At 41.8% G+C, this 27,245-nt stretch overlaps 1 pseudogene; it reads left to right on the plus strand.

Annotated features, from left to right (window-relative positions):
- The first annotated feature begins 23,305 nt into the window (after nt 1-23,305).
- Nucleotides 23,306-27,245, plus strand: part of LOC119514623 — a 100,514-nt pseudogene continuing 96,574 nt past the window's right edge.

Raw genomic sequence — 27,245 nt, forward strand, 5'->3', positions numbered from 1 at the left:
TGGGTGAGTTTCTAGGGATAGAGTTTTGGAGATACTGAATAAGATATGAAATGCCTGCTGTAAATAACTAGAAAGGGGTTGACTGAATATAAGAAATGCAAAATAATCATTAGGGCCTTGAGTGGTTTCAGAATTTTTCAATCAAGAATTTTTCAATCTTTTTACTTGGTATGATTTTTTTTTAGTATGACTCAGTATTCATCAGGTACTGGTGATGAAGATGGATAGTTGGATTAGCCCAGCTTTCAGGTTTCACAAAGCAAGAATAAGAACTAGATAATAGGATGAATCATTTTTATTGTATTAACAAAAACATGATTAAAATGATATCAATGAAGCAATAGAAGGTTGAAGAATAAAATTTTACTGAAATGATAAATACAACACCTGAAAAGAAAAAAGAAGCAGTATTTTATTTATCAGGTGAATAGATCCAAAATTATACCTTTACCCCAGAGTCATATCAGCAAATTATCATAGCAAAATTGGAAAAATGAACAGATGGTCCTGTGAGCCACTTATTATTCTAAAGAAGGTGATGGTTTCCCAAAGGACAGCTATAAAGTTACAAATAATGGTCATATTTAGACTTCATAGGTTTAGCAAGCAATTATGTATTTGTTATCCATAGTCACATCTTACAAATCATAGCGAAACATGAATTCTGCAGTTTCCTTGCCATATGGGGATATCTAATTTTAGTAGAAACCAGAGATTTTTCAATATCCATATATTTGAGGGAATTTATTTATGAAAACTTTCAGAATAAAAATCTCAATTTAAAAAAAAAACTGACACTGTGAAAGACATGTTTATTACAAACACTAGCTATATGAAAACCTCGCTAAAAAGCTATGTCAAGATATATAGATGAGTGGGATGAGTGTGTGGCCCAGATCAATGAAAGGTGACTATATTATGCTTAAAGACTTAGCACTTGTTGAAAAGGCTATGAAAATGTGTTAACTTACACTATATTATTTCAAACATTTTTCTACATTTTTCAAGTTAAATATATAACTGAAACTCCTGTTTCTAATGCCAATTCCCTTTAGAAAAGCTATTTTTCCTTGAATTTGTAGCATGTAACATACATTTCAACTAAAACCCATTAAGTGAATTTGAATTGCAGAATTATTGTACCTGTACAGTAGTTTGAGATATCTTAAAACATATTTAAAAATAACTTTGTTAAATGGATTATATTAATAGTCAATTTAATCTTATAAATCATGATTATAAGATACAGATTACTGAGTTTATAGATTCACACACTCCCAATATCCAACTATCTGTTTATGTCATCAATATCCCCACAAGTGCTTATAAGCAGGATGTCAGCATGGGATATTAGAAATTGCTTGAACTTTCAATGAGATAGAACATGAGTTCCAATTTCAGCACCTCCATTTACTCCTGTGACCATCCTTCTGTAAAATAAAGGCACTAATATGTGAATGAAGGGAGCCAACTCCATCTCTCTGTTCCTGCAAGAAGTTCCTTAATTGCTTTTAATACAAGGTTATATAGCATAACCATTCCTTTTGCTACATGATTGTTTTCCCGTGTCACAAGGGAACTGCATTTTTCCTAAAATCATAAGACTCACATGTTTACAGCCTTCGGGAACAAACTTCAGGGTCATAATAACCTTGAGTACAATCTCTTCTAGGCAGGGTGGGAAGCAGAGGCATGGAGGGAAACCAGCGTCATTCCTTATCTTAGTTGTCTGCCTTCAGGCCCACACTGTCTTTGCCTTCTCCTAAACTTTTAGGAGGCAGCCTCCCTGACTAACTTGCCAAGCCAGGAAAACTTCTGTGCCTCCATACTAATAAATATTTTAAAGATTGTTGTCAAAATTCAGTGAGATAACAGATTTCCCAGCCCAAAAGACGTTCTCTTAAAATGTTATTTCCTTTGCTCTCTCTCATTTACATATGATGCTATTTTGTATACATGAAATTTGTTATAATGAATATGCTCACCTTATATTTTTAAATCTTTATCAACCATTAATGTACATGACACACTTGAAAATATAAAAAAAATTAGCAGCAAAATGATTTAAAAGTAAAAGATGATAACCAACTGAATTTTGGGACTCACCTTTTTTCTGGATAATTTTATCCAATCAAATAGCTCCTCCTTCTTCTTGGGTGAGATGCCTACATTTATCTAGGAATTGGCCCAGAAACCAACTAAGCTCCACCAGCTAACACAATGTTGTTCCCAAAAATCTTCAATTTCATTTAGGGAGGAATGATCAGCTAACAGCAAAAACTTCAAAGGGAATTCAAATTAGTAGCTCACGAAATATGATTCACTTCTACATACATCCACACAAACCTTGGAGTTTGGAAATGATCTTAATTCACACAGCTTTTCTCTTTCCTGAACACTGTAAGAAATGCAGCAGTGGCCATTCTAATACTTCACCTTATAAGCAATGTTGCTGGTACAGCATATAACTATGTGAAGAAATTAGGTTAAATTTAAAAGTGAACTTATATTTATATTAAATTATGTGTGGGAAATGTGAAATTCCTGAAAGCAAGTTATGGACTCTGTTGAAATATTTATTTGGTTTTATTGGGTTATGATTCTTACTGGGGACTCCAAAATCTCTAACTTAAGCTGTGCTATTTCTTTCTAAATATTGATTTCCAGCTGTCATCTCTGAATCTCCATCTTGGCACTTCAAACTCAGCATGCACAAACACAGTACATTATAATTCTCTGTAGGGCCAGACTTTATCCTTTTTTAATTAACAGTGAACTGCATCAAAATATGCTTCATCCACCTCCCCACAAGGAACCCACTTATCCTCTACCTAAAGTCTGAGATCAGATTTTCATTTAGAGATGAAATTTTTCTTGGGTTATTTCCTTCTCTATTTCCAGTTAAACTTTTCTAATTAAAATCTTCATGATATTTTACTTAAATATTTTCCAGCATCTCCTAAGAGAGCTGCTAATATTCATTCCTCTTTTACTGTTCATATGTCATTCTAATGTTTTTGTTTAAATTTATATAGTTGCTTAATTTCCATGTAATAATAACTGATAACTGCAAATACACCAATGGCCAGAGTTCAAACTTATTAGTATGTCATTTGTAAGTAAATACTTTTTACCTACCTCCTGAAGCTATAATCTACATGCTCCCTACCATGTGAATATTCTAGCTATACAATATTGCTCATTCTATTGCAATAAACTGGCCAGTTCATGCGTGTTTCTTCACTCATGTTACTGTTCCTTTTCAGAGAGCCCTATCCATTCTTTTTCAACTCTGTGTTGTTCAGGGCTACAAAGTTATGTAACTCTAGGGGGCATTCTTCATATTACCTATGCTTATGGTGCCCCTGTTGAGCAGAATAGTATGGTGCCCTTGGAAGTTATGCAACTTGGTCACAGCCATGGATTTAAAACTCATGTTTCTAAGAACAATTTTCCTCTCTTATTCCTTCCTTCCTTTAAAAACTTTCAAAACAAGAGCCATCATGTGGCAGGGACTGGCCAGGGATTTCATGATAACAGATGTGCATGGGTTTTAAGGACACAGGCACCAGAGGTGTGAATACCTGCCAGGTCCTATGTTGGGCCAGGTAATGGGCCATATCTTGCTTAATCAGCTGCAGATTGTGGAACTAAGAGCAAGCATTCAAGAGATATACCTTGGGCTAAAACCAAAGTCAGGACAATTGGAATATGCAGTAAATTCACAAAAATAATCCATATAAAACAATCATGTGGAAATTAGAGAAGCCAGATGATTGAGGAGAGAAAGCTTATACTAGAAGGAGACATGAAAACTACCCAGAGGGACTGTCTTCTGCTTAGAAGATACATCAGTTGTAATCAAGTGATGAGCAAACCAATCAGATAATATTAACCCTTAACCCTACTGGAAAATCAGCATTAACCAAACCATTTCCTCCTGTCACAAAATCCAAGAAAATTATATTTAACAAAGATTAGTGAAGCTTGCTGCAAAGGAGAGGCTAGGCCTCCCTATATTTGTGCCTAAGAGTCTCCTCCTGAATGCCTCTTTGTTGCTCAGATGTGGCCCTCTCTCTCTGGCTAAGCCAACTTGAAAGGTGAAATCACTGCCCTCCCCCCTACGTGGGATCAGACACCCAGGGGAGTGAATCTCCCTGGCAACGTGGAATATGACTCCCGGGGAGGAATGTAGACCCGGCATCGTGGGACGGAGAACATCTTCTTGACCAAAAGGGGGATGTGAAAGGAAATGAAATAAGCTTCAGTGGCAGAGAGATTCCTAAACGAGCCGAGAGATCACTCTGGTGGGCACTCTTACGCACACTTTAGACAACCCTTTTTAGGTTCTAAAGAATTGGGGTAGCTGGTGGTGGATACCTGAAACTATCAAACTACAACCCAGAACCCATGAATCTCGAAGACAGTTGTATAAAAATGTAGCTTATGAGGGTTGACAGTGGGATTGGGAAAGGCATAAGGACCAAACTCCACTTTGTCTAGTTTATGGATGGATGTGTAGAAAAGTAGGGGAAGCAAACAAACAGACAAAGGTACCCAGTGTTCTTTTTTACTTCAATTGCTCTTTTTCACTCTAATTATTATTATTGTTATTTTTGTGTGTGTGCTAATGAAGGTGTCAGGGATTGATTTAGGTGATGAATGTACAACTATGTAATGGTACTGTAAACAATCGAAAGTACAATTTGTTTTGTATGACTGCGTAGTATGTGAATATATCTCAATAAAATGATGATTAAAAAAAAAAAAAAGATTAGTAGGTAATGTTATTATTTACCAACCGTTTCTCTTGACATTCACCCTCCAAAAAACAAAATGTTCCCTTCCAAAAAATGTACTCAACACTTTTCAACATTTTAGACCATTTATATTGTAGCCTTCACTTAGTGTTAACTTTTTATTTCAATTGCTTATAGCATATTAGTTTAAACCCCAATCTCAAGTTCCTTTTCTGGCTTTTAACTTATATTAATAATTCCCACATAATGAGCACTGACTAATAATATATGTGAGAGCTTAGAGGACACCAAATCCAGGCTCTTGTGCAAAGTACAGCATTTGGGTCAGACCAGTCTGGGCTCAGCACTATGACAGAGAAGTTACTGTGATGATGCCTCAGAGCCTCAGTTTTCCCCATTGCAATATGCGTGAATAAATCTGACCACATGTGGATGTGGAGGAATTAAGGCTGGGCAGGCGAGGGCCAGCAGTCCCTGGACCTCAGGAGGGCCACCTGGCCAATGGCAGTCAGCACAAGAGAAGGCCTCTGCTAACACAGGTGCAGGTGCATCTCAGAACAGGGATACTGAATCCCTCATTCTGGCTGAGCTCAATTCTTTAGAGCTGGGTCCTTGAGTGTTGGAGCCTGGGGTTCATCAACAAATGGGGAAAATACCTCCTACAAGAGGGTCTCCCTAACAACAGGAACTGTCCCCCAACCCTTTACAAGCCTCCTTCTTGAGCTCCCTGCCACCCATACTTACACCCATTGGGATGGGAGAGGAGTGTTTGGAGATAGGGGTAAGAGCAGCCTGATCTGCTCTTTTCCTGGACTTGCTGGCCACCTGCAGGTCCATAGTGCCACCCCAACTTGTGGTAAATGGGGAGAGGGGCACCTGTAATGTATTCTGAGTTTTCTCTGTCCCTATGCTCTCCACTTGCAAAACAAAAAGAGACATGCAACCCCAATTGGAATTGCTAGGGAGGTTGACATGACCCTGGGCAGAATGGAAGACACAGAGCAGGGAAACTCATTGCAAATTGAGGTCTCATCTGCGCACTCTATCTGTTCCACACAGGCCTCACATGTTGTATTAGTTAGGGTTCTCTAGGGAAACAGAATCAATGTGAGATATCTATGAATATAAGATTTATAAAAGGTCTCACACAACTGTGGGTATTCCAAATTCCATAGGGCAGGCAGCAAACTGGCAACTCCAGTGAAGATGATCAATGAACTCCTCAGGAAATGAACTGACAACTTTAAAGATTTCCTCAAGAAATGCTTCACTGGTCAGCCAAAGAAGAAGTGAAAGTCCTCTATCTGTCTCGCTTAAAAGTCTTCAACTGATTGATTGGATTAAATCCAGCCAACTGTATTCTCTCATTGTGGAAGACACACCCTTCATTGACTCATCAGTCACAGCTGCAGAAAACTGATGAATTAATAAACCAGGCTGTTGGTTTATTAACCAGCCACAAACATCCTCACAGCAACAGTTAGGCCAGTGCTTGCTTGACCAGAGAGCTAGGTACCATCATCTGGCCAAGTTGACACATGAACCTAACCATCACAGTCCACCCCGTTGTCAAATTGGCAGTTATACACACCACTTAAAGCTATACTTTATCTATAAGTAGATAACAATAGCAGACATATATTTCACCTAACAATGCTCCACTGTGCAGTGTACAACTGGAAATGCAACAAATCTCTCCAGAATAGGGTGCAAGTGCTTGGGGGGGTCTTTAACTCTTGAAATTGATTTCCTTTAGCTTAAATACAGCAAAATGAACAATACAGCTTATGCCATATGATAAGGGGATAAGACAGAGAAGAAAGCAAAGATATTTGCTTTACAAACAAATACAAACATAATCATAACAAAACAAGGAGGAAATATTCATGCCATCATAGCCCTTGTTTCTGTAACTGGTCACATGGCTGTAGCTCATATTTATCCTACCTTCTTCCACTACCCATTCCATGGTCCCTTTATCCTCAGTAAGCACTTCAGCTGGCCATGGCTCTTTGCCTGATGGGGTAACCCAAACCTTCATTCCTGAAGTTTCTTGGCCATTGGTAGTTCTGCCTGGATTGGGTTGTTGCAGCTTTCCATTGACTTTAATCACAGGGCATGGTAGTACTAAGAGATGCCCTAGGGGATCTCCTGTATTCTAGGAAAACTCTTCTTTACCTCCACTGTGTAGCAGCAGTGCTATTTCCCCTTGATAGGATCAATCACCCCAGCCAGTACAGTAATCCTTGCCTGTTGATTCAAAGGCATAAGAAGCCCAAAGTGGCCAGGTGGAAGTCTTAACTCCAAGTTCAATAGGATTATTGTGTTTCTGGTTAAGCACTCCTCCTTTTGGAACAAATACTTGTAGACCAGCAGAGCTTAAGCTTGCATGGACAGGAAGCAAAAATTTGCATAGTGTATCACTAGGAGTGATAGTGAGTGGTGCCACTCCTGTTTCCACCCCTTGATTCCTGGACCCATGAAACCTGGCTGTGGGAGAAAAAGCACCATTGAGGGGATGCAGTTTCAGAGCATACTCAGCCTCCTGGAGACTACTGCCCAAGCCAGGTATTGCCAAAGTTCTGCCCACTGGGAGGATTTTCTCTTACCACTGTCCTTCAGGGACATCCCAGAAAGGGCTGAAGTGCTGCAGCTGTCCACTTCTGAATGGTGCCTGCATATTGTGCAGAACCATCTGTAAACCAGGCCAAGATTTTTCTTCCTCAGTCAACTGATTGTAAGGAACTCCCCAAGATGCCATAGCTATGGGCTGGGAAAGAGAAGGTAAGCTGGAAGGAGTGGGGGCCATGGAAATTTGGGCCTCTTCCTTGTGTAGTTTACTTGTGTCATCAGGACCCACTCAAGCTCTATCTCAAATATACCATTTCCATTTTATGATGGAATGCTGCTGTGCACACCCAACTTTATGGCTTGGCAGATTGGACAACACCAAGCTCATGATACATAACTTAGGTCTCATGGTAACTTGGTGGTCCATAGTAAAAGATTCTGACTCTTCTAAGGCCCATAAGCAGGCCAACAGCTGTTTCTCAAATGGAGAATAGTTATCTGCAGAAGATGGTAAAGTTTACTCCAAAATCCTAAGGGCCTCTGATGTGATTTTCTTATAGGTGCCTGCCAAAGGCTCCAAACAGCATCCCTATTTGCCACTGACACTTCCAGCACCATTGGGTCAGCTGGATCATATGGTCCAAGCAGCAGAGCAGCTTGCATAGCAGCCTGGACCTGCTGCAGAGCTTCACCTTTTTCTGGTCCCCACTCAAAACTGGAAGTTCTGCTGGTCACTTGTTAAATGGGTTGCAGTAGAACACCCAAATGAGGAATATTTTGTCTCCAAAATCCAAAGATGCCAACTAAGTGTTGTGCCTCTTTTTTGGTCATAGGAGGGGCCACATGAAACAGCTTATCCTTTACCTTAGAAGGGATATCTCAACAGACCCCATACCACTGGACACCTAGAAATTTTACTGAGTTGAAAGGCCCCTGTATTTTTGTTGGATTTATCTCCCATCCTCTGCCATGCATATACCTTACCAACAAATACAGAGTACTTGTTACTTTTTGCTCACTAGGTCCAATCAACATGATATCATCAATATAATTGACCAGAGTGATGTCTTATGGGAGGGAAAATTGATCAAGGTCCCAGAAGACAATATTATAACATAGGGCTGGAGAGTTGATATAACTTTGAGGTAGCATATTGAATGTAATCTGCTGGCCTTGCCAGCTGAATGGAAACTATTTCTGGTGGTCCTTAACTAACAGCAATTGGGAAAGAAGCATTTGCCACATCAATATCTGAAAACCACATACCAGCTGAAGGAAGATTTGCTTAAGCAATGATACCACATTTGGAACAGCAGCTGCAATTGGAGTCACCACCTGGTTAAGCTTACAAAACTCCACTTTCATCCTCCAAGACCCAACTGTTTTCTGCACATGCCAAATAGGACACTTGAATGGGGATGTGGGTGGAATCACAACCCCTGCATTCTTCAAGTCCTCAAGAGTGACATTAATCTCTGCAATCCTTCCAGGAATCTGGTATTGCTTCTGATTTACTGTTTTTCTAGACAGGTTCAGTTCTAGTGGCTTCCACTTGGCCTTTCCCACCATAATAGCCCTCACTCCATGAGTCACAGAACCAGTGTGAGGATACTGCCAGTTGCTGAGTATGTCTATTCCAATTATGGATTCTGGTGCTGGGGAAATAACCACAGAATGGATCCTGGGACTCACTGGACCTACTGTGAGATGGACCTGAGCTAAGACTGCATTGATTACCTGAACTCCATAGGCCTCAACTCTGACTTTTGGACCACAGTAAAATTTTGGATCTCCTGGAATTAATGTCACTTCTTTGTCTAATTATCCATGAAATATATGATCATTTCCTTTTCCCTGGTGCACAGTTACCCTGGTAAAAGACCATAGGTCCCCCTAGGGAAGGCTGGGACAAAGATTAACAGTATAAATTTTTGGCAGTGAAACAGGGTCCTTCCCCAAGTGTACTTTGCCTTCCTCTCATTCAAGGGGCTCTGGATCTGTAAACTGCCTCAAGTCTGGGAATTGATTAAGGGGCTGTGACTCTCTGTTTTTCCAATTCAAGGTAGACTTTTGTTCACTTGACCTAGAACTCTTCAGCTTATGTTGTTCATACAAGAATTTAATCAACTGCCCATCTATTTTACTACTTGGTACTCCATAATCTACTAGCCAATGCCATAAATCTCTGTGAGCCAGATTATTTTGATTGCTGCTTTGAGCCTGTTCTCCATTATGCTAGCCATGCCTACCTTGTCTGTGATGATTAACTGCAGCCACTTGGCTTCTGCTGACCCAAGATCTGATTATCTCCATTGTGTTTAAGGATTCCCGCTCAGTCACAGCATTTGCTACAGTAATATCTGTCCTACAGAGAAGGACAACTGCAGAGCTCTTCAGGGATGATGGAGCTAGTCTCACAAATGTATTCCTCACAGTCCTGGTAAAAGGTGTGTCCTCTGGACATTCCAGGGATGTTTGAGAAGGTCTTCCATGATAAATCAGCTCTAACATTCCAATCTCTCTAAGCCTTTGAATCCCCTCCACATTATGCCAGTGCAGTTCCGGCACTTCAACTTCTGGTAATGCCAGCCATCTCTAATCCATGTTTCAGCCAACCCCCAACAATTAACACCCTTTCTAACCCCTTGATCTACAACACTGAATGCAGAATCTCTGCTTAGTGGGCCCATATCAGTAAATTCAGCCTGATCTAACCTTATATTCCTTCCACCATTATCCCACACCCTTAATATCCATTCACACATATATTCCCCTGGTTTCTGTCTGTATAAGTTGGAAAACTCTTACAGTTCTTTTGGAGTGTATCATACTTCCTCATGGGTCACACTTTGTACCTTAACCTTCAGGGCTTATTGAGACTTTAGTCTACTTATAGGTCTTGAAGCAAAGGCTGGTGGTGTGGGAAGGTCATGAAAAGAATTAGAATTGTCCCCCAAACCATTTACCTCAGGACATTCTGTTGCATTTTCATCTCTTCAGACAGGAGTGAAGGCTGTTTCCTCAGGGGAGGTGATTACAGGATTAGCAGACACTGAAGTGTTAATCTCTTTAAGTGGAGTTTGGATGGCCATCTCCTTAGGGCAGACTGGAGGTGGGGGTCCTGTTTCCTTAGGACAGCCCTCTACAGATAAATCTAACAGTGACTCTGTAGAATCCAGGGTTCCAGTATCCTCTCTGCCATTATTATAAATCCATATGTCCCCATCCCAAGTTTCATCACCCCATTCTTTTCCAATCGGTGCCTTTACTTTAACAGCAGACACCCTGAGAGATTGAGATTTTAGTTAACACTGTAAATCTGCTACTTGCACAATTGAGTCTGCATCTAGTTTTCAGAAATCTCAAGTCTGCAGGCACAGGAAATAAGATTTTCTTTCAGGGCACACATAGAAACATTTACATCTCTCATGTCATTTAAGATTTGAATTTGAAGACTTTAGCTCATCCCTTTCTCTTATAACTTTATCTGACATATCTAAGAGCAGCCAGCCAACATCATTATACTCCTTAATTCTGCAAAACTCTGTGAAGGTGTCAAAAACAGTCACCCAGAGCCTTGCTTCATACAAGAGCATGATTAGGAGAATTAAATTGTGCTATTTTGCATATCTCCTTTGCCAACTTACACCATGGACTGTCAGTGCCCTCTTAATTACTGGAAATGGAGTCATTAGTGTCATTGAATCTAATTAGAGTAGAAAACAATTTGTAAAAGCCCATTTTAGGATTCTGTTACTCAAGAACCACTCCTTGTACCAAGTTGTATTAGTTAGGGTTCTCTAGGGAAACAGAATCACTGTGAGATATCTATGAATATAAGATTTATAAAAGTGTCTCATGCAACTGTGGGTATGCACAACTCCAAATTCCATAGGTCAGGCAGCAAACTGGCAACTCCAATGAATATGTATGATGAAATCCTCAGGAAATGAACTGGCAAATTCCACCAACATGTTCAGTGAACTCCTCAGGAAATGAACTGGCAACTTTGATGAACATGTTTGATGAATTTCTCAGGAAATGAACCAGCAACTTGAAAAAGGTTTTTGATGAACTCCTCAGGAAATGAACTGGCAACTTTGACAACCTCCTCAGGAAATGCTTTGCTGGTCAGCAGAAGAAGAAGTGATGGTCCTCTGTATGTCTTACTTAAAAGTCTTCAAATGGTTGATTGGATTAAATCCAGCCAACTGCATTCTCTCATTGTGGAAGTTACACTCTTCATTGACTCATCAGTCACAGCTGCAGCCAACTGAGTGATGGTTAATAAACCAGCCCGTTGGTTTATTAACCAGCCACAAACATCCTTGCAGGAATGGTTAGGCCAGTGCTTGCTTGACCAGAGAGCTGGGTACCATCACCTGGCCAAGTTGACACATGAACATAACCATCACACATGCATACCAGTTTGTGGGCATAATCCTGGCCACACAGTATGCTGTCCACATATTCTCATGATTTGGGAACCATGTGCTCATGAGCACCCTTGGTCCACTGCCCTGCCACACCCCACCCAGTTTCTTGAAGGCTGACACACTGTCCATGCTGAGCATGCATTTACACAATTCACTTCCAACTCTTTAGTGAGCATTTAGGAAACCATGGCTAGAGAAATGCAGTGACCCAGTGCAGTGTCCAGAGAACACAGAAAGTTCTGGCCATCAAGACCAAGTCTCAAACCCCTCCCATGGGGTTTGCTTTAGAAATGAGAGGTATTAAATACTGTGGGTCCTCTGCATGCCCCTGGTACCTTGGGGCTATAATCTTGTCATCACCAGAAGCATGTGCCTCCCCACACTGACTAATGGAGTTGTGAACATTTTTTGAGGCAGAGGAGGAGCTGACACTGAAAAAGGTGACAAGGAGAAAGGAAGAGGAATATCTGGGACAGCTCTGCCATGGGACAGTGGCATACAGCCTCCTAGCAAAATGGTCACAGACTACAGCATGGGCAGTGGAGTGGACAGGCTGTTGGACAAGGGATTCCCCTAAGGTGCCCAGAAGTCTGCAAGCTGGGCCAAACCTCAGGGCACTCTGAAGAAAGAGTTGTGTGTGCTTCCAGCACTTTGGGCTCCTGAAACTTGGATGAGCCCCTATTGTTGAAAGAGTCTTCAGAAAAGAATATTCAGGTTTCCTCATATATAAATTAGGGTGGTTGAAGTGGGGGACCCAAAGGGTTCCACAGCATCAGAGAAGTGTCTTTAGTCTTTGATCCACATCAATGATGTGCAGTTCTCTGAGGCCATGGAAATGGCTTTCTATACCTTAAGGGTCCTTCTGAGCAGAGAGAGTCCAGAAGGTTTGTTGAAGGTTGGATGTAGGTTGGCACAGAAACTGGAAGAGCACTGGACACTGTGATGGTTAGGTTCATGTGCCAACTTGGCCCGGTGATAGTACCCAGCTCTCTGGTCAAGCAAACACTGACCTAACAATTGCTGCAAGGACTTTTGTGGCTGATTATTAAACCAATAGGCTGGTTTATTAAATCATCAATTGACTGCAGCTGTGACTGATGACTCACCAAAGGGCATGTCTTCCACAATGAGAGAATGCAATTGGCTGGATTTAGTCCAATTAATCTGTTGAAGACTTATAAGAAAGACAGATAGAGGACCTTCACTACTTCTTCAGCTGCCCAGTGAAGTGTTTCCTGAGGAGTTCATTGAACATGTTCATCAAAGATCCCGGTTCATTTCCTGAGGTGTTCGTTGAAATTGCCAGTTTGTTTCCTGAGGAGTTCATTGGACATCTTCCTTGGAGTTGACAGTTTGCTGACTGCTCTACAGAATCTGGACTCATGCATACCCACAGTTGCATGAGTCTCTTTTATATATTTTATAGTCATAGACACCTCTCATTGATTCTGTTTCCCTAGAGAACCCTAACTAATACAACTTGGTACAAGGAGTGGTTCTTGAGAAACAAAATCTTAAAATGGGCTTTTACAATTTGTTTTCTACTCTGATTAGATTCAAAAGCACTAACAACTCTATTTCCAATAATCAAGAGGGCACAGACACTCCCTGGCATGACTTGGCAAAGGAGATACACAAAATAGCACCGTTTTATTCTCCTAATCATACTCTAGTATGAAGCAAGGCTCTGGGTGACTGTGTTTTTGACACCTTCACAGAGTTTTTCAGAATTAAGAGGTATAATGATGTTGGCTGGCTGCTCTTAGACACTTTGGATAAAGTTGTAAGAGAAGGGGATGAGCTAAAGCCTTCAAATTCAAAACTTAAAAGCTGTTTGACAGATGTAAAGTTTCTATGTGTGCCCTGAAAGAAAATCTTATTTCCTGTTCCTGCAGACTTGAAGTTTCTGAAAACCAGATGAAAACTCTTATTGTGCAAGCAGCATCTTTACAATGTAAACTAAAATCTCAATCTCTCAGGGTGTCTGCTGTTAAAGTAAAGGCATTGATTGGAAAAGAACTTGGGATGGGGACATATGGATTGATAATAATGGCAGTGAGGACATTGGAACCCTGGATTCTGCTGAGTCATTATTAGATTTGCCTGTAGAGGGCTGTCCTGAGGAAACAGCTTCCCCATCTCCAGTCTGCGGTAAGGAGCCTGCCATCCAACAACCACCTAAAGAGATTAACCCTTCAGTGCCTGCTAATCCTGTAATCACCTCCCCTGAGGAAGCAGCCCTCACCCCTCTGTCTGGAGGGATTAATCCTGTTTTAAGAGATGAAAATGCAACAGAATTTCCTGAGGTAAATAGCATGAGGGATAATTCTGACTCTTTTCATGACCCACCCCCACCACCAGTCTTTGCTTCAAGACCTATAGCTAGACTAATGTCCCAACAAGCTCCGAAAGGTGATGTATAAAGTGTGACCCATGAAGTAGTGTGATATACTCCAAAAGAACTGTATGAGATTTCCAACGTATACAGACAGAAACCAGGAGAATATATGTGGGAATGGATATTAAGGGTGTGGGATACTGGTGGAAGGAATATAAGGATGGATCAGGTTGAAGCTGATATGGGCCCACTGAGCAGAGATTCTGTATTCAATGTTGTAGCTTGAGGGGTTAGAATGGGTGTTAACAGTTTGTTTGGGTGGTTGGCTGAAACATGGATTAAAGGTGGCTGGCATTACCAGAGGTTGAAGTGCCAGAACTACCCTGGTACAATGTGGAGGAGAGGATGCAAAGGCTTAGAGAGATTGGAATGTTAGAGTGGATTTATCATGGAAGACCTTCTCACACACCCCTGGAATGTCCAGAGGACACACCTTTTACCAGGACTGTGAGGAATAAATTTGTGAGAGTAGCTCCATCATTCCTGAAGAGCTCTGTAGTTGTCCTTCTCTGTAGGTCAGATATTACTGTAGGAACTGCTGTCACTGAGCTGGAATCCTTAAACACAATGGGGATAATTGGGTCCCAAGTTGGCAGGAGCCAAGTGGCTGCAGTTAATCACCACAGACAAGGTGGGTGTGGCTACCATAATGGAAAACAGGCTCAAAGCAGCAATCAAAATAATATGACTCACAGAGACTTATGGCACTGGCTAGTGGATCACAGAGTACCAAGTAGTAAAATAGATGGGCAATTGACTAAATTCTTCTTTGAAGTATATAGGCAGAAGAATTCTAGGTCATGGGAACAAAAGTCACCGTTGAATTACAAAAACAGAGAGTCATGGCCCCTTAATCATTTCCCAGCCTTCAGGTACAGTTTATAGATCCAGAGCCCCTTGAATGAAGGGAAGCCAGGTACCCTTGGGAAAGGACTCTGTTTCATTGCCAAAAATTTATACTGTTATTCTTCCTCCAAGCTTTCCCCAGGGGGATCTATGGCCTTTTACCAGAGTAACTGCGCATTGGGGAAGAAGAAATGATCAGATAATTTGTGGATTATTAGACACTCGTTCAGAAGTGACATTAATTCCCAGAGACACAAAACATCACTCTGGTCCACCAGTCAGAGTTGGGGCTTATGGAGATCAGGCGATTGATGGAGTTTTAGCTCAGGTCCATCTCACAGTGGGTCCAGTGGGTCCCTGGAGCCATTCTTTGGTTATTTCCCCAGTGCCAGAATGCATAACTGGAATAGACATACTCAGCAACTGGCAGAATCCTCACATTGGTTCCCTGACTCATGGAGTTAGGGCTATTATGGTAGGAAAGGCCAAGTGGAAGAAACCAGAACTGTCCCTGCCTAGCAAAATAGTGAACCAGAAGCAATACTGGATTCTTGGAGGGACTGCAGAGATTAATGCCACTCTTAAGGACCTGAAGGATGCAGGGGTGGTAATTCCCACCACATTCCCTTCATCTCTCCTATTTGGCATGTGCAGAAAACAGATGGGTCTTGGAGGATGACAGTGGATTTTTGTAAGCTTAACCAGGTAGTGACTCCAATTGCAGCTGCTGTTCCAGATGTGGTGTCATTGCTTGAGCAAATCAACACATCCCCTTGTACTTGGTACCTGGTAAGCAGCTATTGATCTGGCAAATGCTTTTTCAGCAATTGTAAGGACCACCAGAAACAGTTTGCATTCAGCTGGCAAGGCCAGCAGTTTACATTCACTGTGCTACCTCAGGGTTATATCATCAACTTTTCAGCCCCATGTCATAATATTGTCTGCAGGGAACTTGTTCATTTTTCCCTCCCACAAGACATCACACTTGTCCATTATATTGATGATATCATGTTGATTGGACCTAGTGAGCAAAAAGTAGCAAGTACTGTAGATTTGTTGGTAAGGTATTTGTGTGGCAGAGGATGGGAGATAAATCCAACAAAAATACAGGGGCCTTCCACCTCAGTAAAGTTTCCAGGTGTCCAGTGGTGTGGAGCCTGTCGAGATATTCCTTCTAATGTGAAGGATAAGCTGTTGCATCTGGTCCCTCCTATGACCAAAAAAGAAGCACAATGCTTAGTTGGCCTCTTTGGATTTTTGAGACAAAATATTCCTCATTTAGGTGTGCTATGCTGGCCCATTTACCAAGTGACCAGAAAAGCTTCTAATTTTGAGTGGGGGCCAGAACAAGATGAGGCTCTGTGACGGGCCCAGGATGATGTGCAAGCTGCTCTGCCACTTGAACCATATGATCCAGCTGACCCAATGGTGATGGAAATGTCAGTGGCAAATAGGAATGCTGTTTGGAGCTTTTGGCAGACTCCTATAGGAGAATCTCACAATGTGGGCCCTTAGGATTTTGAAGTAAAGCTTTACCATCCTCTGCAGATAACTAGTCTCCATTTGAGAAACAGCTGTTCACCTGCTACTGGGCCTTAGTAGAGACAGAAAACTTAAACATGGGCCATAAAGTTACCATGAGACCTGAGTTACCTATTTTGAGCTGGGTATTGTCTAACCCACCAAGCCATAAAGTTGGGCATACACAGCAGCACTCCATCATAAAATGGAAATGGTATATAGAAGATAGAGCTTGAGCAGGTGTTGAAGGTAAAAGTAAGTTACATGAGGAAGTGGCCCAAATGTCCATGGCCCCCACTCCTTCCAGCTTACCTTCTCTTTCCTAGCCCACAGCTATGGCATCTTGGGGAGTTCCTTACAATCAGTTGACTGAGAAGAGACAACTCGGGCCTGGTTTACAGATGATTCTGCATGATATGCAGGCACCACCCAAAATTGGACAGCTGCAGCACTGCAGCCCTTTTCTGGGATGTCCGTGAAGGACAGTGGTGAGGGGAAATCCTCCCAGTGGGCAGAACTTCAAGGAGTGCACCTGGTTGTTCACTTTGCTTGGAAGGAGAACTGGCCAGAGGTGGGTTTCTATACTGATTCCTGGGCTGTTGCTAATGGTTTGGCTGGATGGTCAGGGACTTGGAAGGAACATGACTGGAAGATTGGTGACAAAGAAATCTGGGGAAGGGGTATATGGATAGACCTTTCTGAGTGGGGAAACAGCATGAAGTTATTTGTGTCCCATGTGAATGCTCACCAGAGGGTGACTTCAGCAGAAGGTTTTAATAACCAAGTGGATAAAATGACCCGTTTGGTGGATACCAATCAGCCTCTTTCCCCAGCAACTCCTGTCATTGCCCAATGGGCTCATGAACAAAGTGGTCATGGTGGTAGGGATGGAGGTTATGCATTGGCTCAGCAACATGGACTTCTACTCACGAAGGCTGATCTGGCCACAATCTGCCAGCAGCAGAGACCCACACGCAGTCCCTGATATGGCACCATTCCCCAAGGTGATCATCCTGCAACCTGGTGGCAGGTTGATTACATTGGACCACTTCCACCATGGAAGGGGCAGTGATTTTTCTTACTGGAACAGATACATACTCCGGATATGGGTTTCCCTTCCCTGTATGGCATGCTTCTGCCAAAACTACCATCTGTGGACTTACAGAATGCCTTATCCACCATCATTGTATTCCACACAGCATTGCTTAAGACCAAGGAACCCACTTCATGGCAAATGAAGTGAGGGAATGGGCACATGCTCATGGAATTCTGTGGTCTTACCATGTTCCCATCATCCAGATGCAGCTGTGTTGATAGAATGGTGGAATGGACTGTTAAATCAATTTCAGTGCCAACTAGGTGGCAATACCTTGCAGGTTTGGGACAGTGTTCTCCAGGAGGCTGTGTATGCTCTGAAACAGCATCCACTCTATGGTGCTGTTTTTCCCATAGACAGAATTCATGGGTCCAGGAATCAAGGGGTGGAAACAGGAGTGGCACCACTCACTATCACTCCTAGTGATCCACTAGGTAAATTTTTGCTTCCTGTCCCTGCAAGCTTAAGCTCTGCTGGTCTACAGGTCTTGGTTCCAAAATTAGGAGGGCTTTCACCAGGAAACACAACAATAATCCCATTGAACTGGAAGTTAAGACTGTTACCTGGCCACTTTGGGCTTCTTATGCCTCTGAATTAACAGGCAAGGAAGGGGATTACTGTACTGGCTGGGGTGATTGATCCTGACTATCAAGAGAAAATAGCACTGCAACTACACAGTGGAAGTAAAGAAGAGTTTTCCTGGAATATAGGAGATCCCCTAGGGCATCTCTTAAAACTACCATGCCCGGTGATTAAAGTCAATGGAACATTGCAACAACCCAATCCAGGCAGAACTACAAATGGCCAAGAAACTTCAGGAATGAAGGTTTGGGTCACCCCACCAGGCAAAGAACCACAGCCAGCTGAAGTGCTCGCTGACAGTAAAGGGAACATGGAATGGGTAGTGGAAGAAGGTTGTGATAAATATGAACTATGGCCACGTGACCAATTACGTAAATGAGGACTATGATGGCATGAACATTTCCTCCTTATTTTGTTATGATTGTGTTTGTATTTGTCTGTAAATCAAATATTTTTGCTTTCTTCTCTGTGTTATCCCCTTATCATATGGCATAACCTGTACTTTTCATTTTGTTGTATTTAAGCTAAAGGAAATCAATTTTAAGAGCTAATGTCACCCAAGGACTTGCACCCTATTCTGGAGAGATTTAGTGTGTTTCCAGTTGTATGATGCACAACAGAGTATTGTTAGGCAAAATATATGTCTGTTATTGTTATCTACTTAGAGATAAAGTATGGTTTTAGGTGATGCGTGTAACTGCCAAGTTGACAAGGGGTGGACTGTGATGGTTAGGTTCATGTGTCAACTTGGCCAGGTGATAGTACCCAGCTGTCTGGTCAAGCAAACACTGACCTAGCAATTGCTGCAAGGATGTTTGTGGCTGGTTAATAAACCAACAGGCTGGTTTATTAAATCATCAATTGACTGCAGCCGTGACTGATGACTCACCAAAGGGCATGTCTTCCACAATGAGAGAATGCAATTGGCTGGATTTGATTCAATTAATCAGTTGAAGACTTAAAAGTGAGACACATAGAGGACCTTCACTTCTTCGGCTGCCCAGTGAAGCATTTCCTGAGGATTTCATTGAAGTTGCTGGTTCATTTGCTGAGGAGTTCATTGAAAACTTTCATCAAATATCCCCAGTTCATTTCCTGAGGAGTTTGTTAAAGTTGCTGGTTCATTTCCTGAGGAGTTCATTGGACATCTTCCTTGGAGTTGACAGTTTGCTGACTGCTTTACAGAATTTGGACTTGTGCATACCCACAGTAGCGTGAGTCACTTTTATAAATTTTATAGTCATAGACACCTCTCATTGATTCTATTTCCCTAGAGAACCTTAACTAATACAGACACCAAGTCTTGGATCTGGGGACATGACTGTCCTGTGAGGGCCTCAAGTTCCTCCTTTGGAAGAAGATCCATAGTATTTCCCTGGGTAGGATGAGGATGCCCATGAGAAAAAGGCACCAGGGCCAGTGGAGCAAAGAAAAGGGTACAGGAAATTTCCAAGGTCCTTCACATCACCTATAGGTCTTCCAGTCCTGTTCCTTGCTGCCTAGGACTTTGCTGTGAGAGCTGCTGTCATGATGACATCAAAAATTTGTGGGTGTTCTTTTGATTATTTTTCCTACTTAATGCTGCAGTGCTAACATTGGCAAAAAGTGGTGGTTGCCTCATATCCTGGCTGAGACTATGTGATTTTGTGGAGACCCAGGAGCAAAAGGAGTGTCACCCAGGCCATACCCCTTCCTCAGAATTGCCCTCCTGATAATAGCATCCATTCACATAAGCTGAGCTGATCAGAGACAAATATGGGGTCTGTTTGACCATCTCATTTATTTGTTCACCTTTGACACACCAGTGCTAGCTGCCAGACTAGACCCTGGTTCCAGGATTCAAAATGAACCACATGGTCCCTGCACCCAGGAATTCACAATCTGAAGGGGAGGTGGGTAAAATCATGAAAACAAACACCTATGAAAAAAAATCAAGTACTGTAGTGAAAGTGAATTATCTCATCATTTTGCCATATTTTATTGTTCAGAAGCAAGATCCTCAGTCTGGCCACACCCAAGAGAGGATTATTAAAACAAGGGCTTGTTTCCCAAGAGATGGGGATCCCTGAAAGGCATGTGGAGGCTGCCCACTACATGGGGTAAGAGGTGGCACCCAGATCTGATTCTGAAGATAAAGGGAAGCAATTGAAGGATATTTATAACATACAGTTATGATAACTGCTTTTCATTTAATTTCAAGTCCCTCATGCTGTGAATTTGGAAATAGAGGAAAGAGGAGCAGGGAATTCCCCAAGATCAGACTCCCAGACCTCAGTCAAGTTTTGAATTGTATACCATGCTGCTACCCACCTGATCTTGTCATTCCTTCTTCTCTAAGTTCACACATTAACTATATGGGACTCCAGCCCATGAATTATATAAGTACTACCTCACATCCACTTGATGATGTATTTATGATATATACGATATAATGTTTCCCATAGCACGAAGGGAGAATTTGGGGTCCTAAGAGGTGCAAAGACTTGTCTAGTCTCACAGAACTTGTAGAAAAATGAAGCAAATAGTAACCCAGCTCTATCTACTCAAATTAGTTCCTGAAATCCCAAGGCCTTGCTGGGCAGCATAGAGGAATTTGTTGGTTAAACTGTGTACACTGAGGGTGACAACAGGGGAGAGGAGGGTGTACAGTTAGTGGCCAAGAGGGGCATTTGGGTAATGATATTCAGGGAAGGGCAATAGGGAAGTGGACCCCCAGAAGTGACCTCATATTCTTGGAGAAAGAGACCAGCAAAGCTTGGAATCCAGATAAAAGGTAACCTCATTCTACAGTCACCTAACAACTCACTTGTGCAGAGGCATCAGAAAGCATAAGATGTTTTCTTCCTATTTGTTGAGGCTGTAGCCTCAGGAGACCCTGGAAGTACAGCCTTTCTCACTGCTTCAAATACTGGTTCAGTCCTTTCCCTCAAAGACTGGCCACTTAACATTTAGGACAAAAAGCTAACAAAGGAAACACAGTTAAGGGGAATGAAGACAAGATTATACACTGTAGTGCTATATGGACATTTCCAGTGTGTGTGTGCAGAATGAGGACCATGGGCAGGGGCAGACCCTGGGCAAGAACAGGTGCATGGAGAATGGAAGCCTGGTGGGCTTGTCATATTCCCTCCCAGATCACTGTTGGCCAGTGGCAGTGGGAGACATGGGGGTGGGGCCCATCTTCCCACAGATTATTCCAGTCAACTCATTTCCTCCTGTGACAGATCTTTGCAGATAAAGTCCTATGCCTCATCAATGAGTAAAATTCCAGGGGGGATATCCTCTTTGGCAATGGCTAGGCAAGTCCCTGCTGTGTCTCTGCTTGATGCTGGGCCATGTGGTTGAAAAGATCCATATGGGAGACCAGCAAGGAGCTTTATTGTGGGATCATGGACACCACCATCCTGATCAGGGCACAGGAGTACCACAGTGTCAACGAATGCTGAATCAGGCTGGAGGTGAGACTGGGAGCAGGCATTCCTCTACATCCAGTTCCAGAGGCCCCAACCTGGTAGCTCCCACAAGCTCACTCCCAGAGATTTTTCCATAACATCCCTCTCTCCCACTCCCAGATGAATCCAGGACTCTACCCCACATTCTTTCTACATTTAATACCCATTCATGACCACCAGCAAAATCACCTTTACATATTTGCAGGAATATCAAGTCCTGGTGGCCTATGAGAAGGTCAGCTTACCTGTCTTGGAGCTGTAGAGTCACAGCCATCCATCAAGTGCCCAGCATGAGTAACAGGAGAAAACCAAGGTGGAGACAGAGGGTGAAGTTGACCTGGGGTCGATGCATAATAGCCCATGGGGAAGGACATGCTGGAGTACAGAGGGAGGAGCCTCTAGATGTTCCTTTTGAGGCTGGATCAAAGAGGAATCTCAGACCTCTCCTGGGAAGTCCTTTGTCTTCAAAGGCTTCCTAAGGTGCTTTCTTGGGCTTGAGTTTCTCAAGGGAAGTGGGATATTTTCTGACTTTGGAAAGACACCTGGAAAGGCAGTCATTTGGAGAATTTCTGCCTCATGCAGGCCCAGGTTCTGGTCTGGCAACAGCAACATTACCAGCTATATCTCCACCTCTAGCATCAGTGCCGGGGTGGGGGGGGGGGGCAACACTTGAAGATCTAGTCCTCCATTGAATGACAGCTCTTGTGCAGACTTTGGAGTCTGAAACACCTGTATTACCAGCTTTAGAGACAACTAAAATTGCACCATCTGCATGTTCAGCAATGGAATTGGATCCAGGTTCATAGCTGGAGGAACTGAAACATTAGGGCCAGAAACAGAGCTGGATGCAATGCTAGACCTGGTTATCAGCAGCACCTTCCAAAGTAGAGCCAGTCCAGGAAAAATCCTAGCTTCCACTCCTCAGATCCAGACAGGAACAGACCAAGATATGAGGCCTTTCTTCCCCTCTCCTTTTTTCCTGTATGCAGCATTTTATTTCACATATTACTTTTTATATGGTTTTGCTTTATTTTTACTTTTAATTTACTCTTAAATTACGGTATTCCCCAATTGAGGTGTGTATATCAGTGTCTTCATGTATGTTAAATACTGTGTAGTCACCCCCTCTATCTTCTTACAGGACATTTATTCACCCCAAACAGGAAACATAAGCCCACTTGCAGCCCCTCTGTATGCTCCTTCTTCAGATTTGGGTCCCATTAATCCACTTCTGTCTCCTTTTCTTACTGTGGCTGGGCTCCTGCCAGAGCAACTGCATGATCTTAACTCCTGGCATGGAGTAGGGTACAGCTGGGGCCATTTATCTTCATTCCACACCTGGGACCACCATGACTCAGGGATATTAAGGGACTGGCCAAATCCTCCCAGCTGGAAAATCAGGGAAAATGGCTTGAACCCAGGACAGAGCCACATGTTTCTGCATCCCAGTACAATCATGTTTGGCTGTGAACTTACTTTTTGGTGTCCCAGGCCCAGCATTCAATTAAACCCTGCAGGTGTGGGCTTTCCTCTCCCTAAACAGAAATCTGCAGAAGACTGAATTTCTGTCACTAGAGAAGCCTTTGCTTCTATATACTGGAATGGGATGGTTATGTATACTGGGTGACTCTCTCTTGGCAACCATGATTGAGCAAATCAAGAGGCACCTAAATCTATCTGATGTTCACCCAGACTCTCTAGTCAAAGTTGTGGACCTCTGTCCTGGATCTGAGAGCAGTGTTCTGAAGGGTGTTGAGGCACGGCTTTATCTCACAGGTAAGAGGCACCATCAAGATATTCCGGATGCAGCTTCCCAAGGAATAAATATCATCATTTGTGAACACAGCAACACTGAACAAGGCTTTCTTTCTTAACTTCAGGATATGTTGTTGCTCACTTGGAGAACAAGTTTAATATCCTATCAAAGACAGAGACCATGTTCATGTGGTCTAACACATTGACACAATAAAAGATCAATTGGATCCCAAATAAAATGTGAACATTTATTTGTGGAGTTGGTATTCTTTTAGAGGAATATCTTAGAATGTGAGTTATCATTTCTGGTATGTTCATTGGTTTGTCAAATATTCTGTAGTTCATAAGGTGAAAACTACCATATTAAAGAACAAATATTCATTATAGAAAAAGAAATTTCCTGTGGGTAGATTGGAGGATGTGGGAGAAAACACAGGACTTGATGTGCCAGGGGTTCATGGACAGATTTTGTAAGCACCAGTGAGTCTCTTCAGGGCAAGGCAAATTGGATTAGGAAGGAATATATGGGAAATGTGCTAGGCAGTCCCTGGCATCCCAGGATCTTTTTATTTTTGTTTTTATTTCAAATTTTTATTAAGATTGTTCACATACCATACAATTACCCAAAGATCCAAAGTGTACAATTAATTGGTCACAGTAGCATAATACAGTTGTGCATTGAGCACCACAGTTATGTTTTTGAATTTTTAGAATATTTTCATCAATCCAGAAAAGAAATAAAGATAAAAAAGGAAACTCAAATCCTCCAATAACCCTAACTAATGTCCCTCCATTATTGACTCATAGTATTGATATAGTATATTTGTTACCGTTGATAAAAGAATGTCAAAATACTACCAACTGCAGTATATAGTTTGCAATATGTATATTTTCCCTATATGCCCCCATATTAGTAATTTCTAGTTATAGTGTCATACATTTGTTCTAGTTCGTGAAAGAGATTGCTGATATTTGTACAGTTAATCACAGATGTTGCCCACCACAGGATTCATGGTTTTATACATTCCATCTTTTAACCTCCAACTTTGCTTCTGGTGGCATACGTGACACTGAGCTTCCTTTATCCACCACATTCATATACCATTCATCACTGTTAGTTATTCTCACAATGTGCTATCATAACCTCTGTCCTTTTCCAAACACTTAAGTTCAACCTAGCTGAACATGCTGCTCATAATAAACTGCTCCCCATTCTTTAGCCTCATTCTATATCCTGGTAACTTATATTTCATATCTATGAATTTACATATTATAATTAGTTCATATCAGTTAACTAATTTTTCCTTATGTGTCTGACTTATTTCATTCAATATAATGCCCTCAGGTTTCTTCATCAACCCATTTTCAAGATGGTTTTGTTCACACACTGTATATTCTGTGTGAAGTAAACAATCAATGGCTCCCTGTATAGTCATGTATTTATGTATTCACCACCATCACCACTATCTATATAGGACATCTCCATTTATTCCACAAAGGAGGAGCAAGACTCAAAATAGGCAGAGAGACAAAAGAAAAAGAAAAAAGAAAGGGAAAAAAGTGAAAGAAAATCATGTCAGCTACAAAGCAACAAAAGGAAATATACCATTAAATTAAGGAAAATAAAAAGTCAAACAACATCACCAATCCCAAGAGTTCCATACCCCTCCCTTATGCCCCACTCTCATATGCATTTAGCTTTAGTAAATAGCCTTTGTTATATTAAAGGAAGCATAATACAATATTTATTTTAATTATATTCTCTAGTTTGTATTGATTGTGTTTTCCCCAAAATCACCCTATTTTAACACCTTGTCATGTTGATATTCATTTGTTCTCCCTCATATAAAAACATATTTGTGCATTTTATCACAATTTTTTTGAGTACTCTATCTTTCACTGAGGTATACAGTGCCAGTGTTTTCTTTTCTCTTTCCTTCTGGTGTCCCATATGCTCCTAACCACCCTCTTTCAACCATACCCTGAGTCATCTTTGTTCATTGTACTTACATTATTGTGCTACAATCACCCAAAATTTTGTTCCAAACTTGTCACTCCTGTCTTTCCCTGTCTGTAGTACTTCCTTTAGTATTTCTGGTAGAGCAGGTATCTTGTTCACAAACTCTCATTGTCTTTCTCAGAGAATATTTTAAACTCTCCCTCATATTTGAAGGACAGTTTTGATGGATATATGATTCTTGGTTGGTGGTTTTTTCTTCCAATATCTTAAATATATCACACCTCTTTCTTCTTGCCTCAGTGGTTTCTACTGAGAAATACAGAGTCTTGCCAAGCTTCCTTTGTATGTGATGGATCACTTTCCTCTTGCTGCTTTCAGGATTCTCTCTTTGTCTTTCATGTTTGATAATATGATTATTAAGCATCTTGGAGGAGGCCTGTTTAGAACTATTCTATTTGGGGTAAACTGTGCTTCTTGGATCTGTAATTTTATGTCTTTCTTAAGAGATGGGAAATTTTCATTGATTATTTCCTCTATTACTGCTTCTGCCCCTGTAAGTTCTTTTCTCCTTCTGGGACACCCATGACATGCACATGTGTGCATTTCATGTTGTCATTCAATTCCCTGAGACATTGCTCCTATTTTTCCATTCTTTTCACTATCTGTTCTTTTCTTTGTAGGATTTCAGGTGTCTTGTTTCCCAATTCCTGAGTGTTTTCTTCTGACTCTTGAGGTCTGCTGTTGTGTGTCTCCATTTTGTCTTTCATCTCTTTTGTTGTGCCTTTCATTTCCATAGATTCTGCCAGTTGTTTCTTGAACTTTTGATTTCTACCATATGTTCACCCAGTGTTTTTATTATAGGCTTTGCCTATTTTGCCATATCTTCCCTAAACTTTTTCAATTGATTTAGCATTTGTTGTTTCAATTCTCCATCTCAGTTGAAGTGTAAGTTTGTTCCTTTGACTGGGGCATAACTTCATTTTTCTTAGTGTAGTTTGTAGGTTTCTGTTGTCTAGGCATCTAGTTTCCTTGATTACCCCATTCAGGTGTTCCTAGACCAGAACAGGCTCAGATCTAAATAGGGACCAATATGCAGTATCATATTTCCCTGAGGGTGTGTCTAACAAAATTGACACACCCTTTGAGGCCTCCAGCTGCTATACTTTTCCTAACCTGCCCAGCAGGTAGCATTTGTCATCCTGTCACACATAACAGGTTTAAGTAGGTGAGGTCCACTTAGTTTCTCTTTGGGCTGTTTTTCCCCAGGATCTGGGGTCTGGTTCTGAAAGGGAGGTTGTTAGTAGGAATGGACCCACCTCCTACCTCTTAGGTAAGGTACACCCCATACAGAGCTATTATTAGCATTTAAATAGTTTATTTGTCTCTCAACTCTGCTCTCTCCACCCTTCTCTGTCTTAGTGTGCTGTGAACTGATAATGGCTGTGGCTTTCTCCACTTAGCCACCCAAGTTGAGTAAGAGGAAAAGGAACAGAAAGCCCCCTTCAGAACCAGTCCACAGCACCCTCAGCTTCACTCACCAGACAGAGATAGCACCTGGTCTTCTGGGCTCCTGAACCTGGGACAGAGAAGCCCTCTGGCCCTTTTAGGTAAGTTATCACCAAAAGCCTCTCTTCTTGCTATGGATTTGTAGCTTGCATCGAGCAGTCCACATTTGTTAATTAAACCCCAGTTGGAGCTGGACTGATGTGTATTTGATTGTTCAGAGAATGCTGCTCTCTATCACAGCAAGATTTTGCAGTTTGGGCTGCCATGGGGTGAGGGGGCTCCCATCTTGTGTCTGCAGCTTTTCCTTACAGATTTTATGCTGCAATGTCAGGCATTCCTCCCAATCCAGTTTGGTGTATGAT

Source organism: Choloepus didactylus, chromosome 18, assembly GCF_015220235.1.
Source record: "Choloepus didactylus isolate mChoDid1 chromosome 18, mChoDid1.pri, whole genome shotgun sequence".
Classification (NCBI taxonomy): domain Eukaryota; kingdom Metazoa; phylum Chordata; class Mammalia; order Pilosa; family Megalonychidae; genus Choloepus; species Choloepus didactylus.